The following is a 1,616-nucleotide window of genomic DNA, read 5'->3' as shown; positions in this document are numbered from 1 at the left end:
ACTATACTACTACACTGTACATATCTATCTCTACTACTACGCTGTACATAACTACTGTACATATCTACTCTGTACATATAGAATTGTACATAACTCTGTACATATGAAACTACATACTACTGTACATATCTAATCTACATATCTACTGTACATATCTACTCTGAATCTACTACTCTGTACATATCTACTGTACTATCTACACTGTACATATAGAATCTACATATCTCTGTACGTATATCTACTCTGTACATATCTACTACACTGTACATATAGAATCTACTACTCTGTACATATAGACTCTGTACTTACACTGTACATATAGAAACTACTACACTGTACATATAGAAACTACTACACTGTACATATACTGTCTACTACTCTGTACATATCTAGAAACTACTACTCTGTACATATAGAATCTACTATCTGTACGTGTACAAACTACTACTCTGTACATATCTACTGTACATATCTACTCTGTACATATCTACTCTGTACATATCTAGGTCATATCTACTCTGTACATATGAATCTACTATACTTGTACATATCTACTCTGTACATATAGTGTACATACTACTCTGTACATATCTAGTATCTACTACTCTGTACATAACTACACTGTACATATAGAACATATCTACTCTGTACATATCTACTGTACATATCTACTCTGTACATATCTATAGAATCATATCTACTCTGTACATATCTAGTACATACTACTCTGTACATATCTACTCTACATATCTACTTGTAAATCTCTACTCTGTACATAGCTACTGTACATATCTACTCTGTACATATAGAACATATCTACTCTGTACATATAGAAACTACTACACTGTACATATCTAGAACATACTACTCTGTAAATATCTAATCCTACATACTCTGTACATATCTACTTGTACATCTACTACTCTGTACATATAGAAACTACTACACTGTACATATCTACTGTACATATCTACTCTGTACATATCTAGAATCAACTACTCTGTACATATCTAGAAACATACTACTCTGTACATATCTACTACACTGTACATATCTAGAATCTACTACTCTGTACATATCTAGTATCTACTACTCTGTACATATAAAACTACTACACTGTACATATAGAATCTACTACTCTGTACATAACTACTGTACATAACTCTGTACATATAGAAACTACTACACTGTACATATAGAATCTATCTACTCTGTACATATCTAATGTACATACATCTGTACATATTATTATTATTATAATACTATAATAGCACTATTGAAAGCATTGGTTTGAATCTTTTAAACAACTTAGGGTTGTGTCTTTAGATTTTTGAGAAATAAACAATCAAGTAAGATTTCTCTCAAGGACTTCTGAAACCCCAAACTCTGGCCTGGTCGGTTTGGTCTGCTGCCCAAGCATTCCTGGACGTCTTGTGATGTTGAGCCTCTGGGTTTAGAAACTCTGTGGTCTCACTATCACACACACACACACACACACACACACACACACACACACACACACACACACACACACACACACACACACACACACACACACACACACACACACACACACACACACACACACACACACACACACACACACACACACACAC

The sequence above is a fragment of the Oncorhynchus gorbuscha genome, linkage group LG09 (assembly GCF_021184085.1).
Source record: "Oncorhynchus gorbuscha isolate QuinsamMale2020 ecotype Even-year linkage group LG09, OgorEven_v1.0, whole genome shotgun sequence".
NCBI classification, from domain to species: domain Eukaryota; kingdom Metazoa; phylum Chordata; class Actinopteri; order Salmoniformes; family Salmonidae; genus Oncorhynchus; species Oncorhynchus gorbuscha.
Note: the sequence above shows the minus strand (reverse complement) of the source record.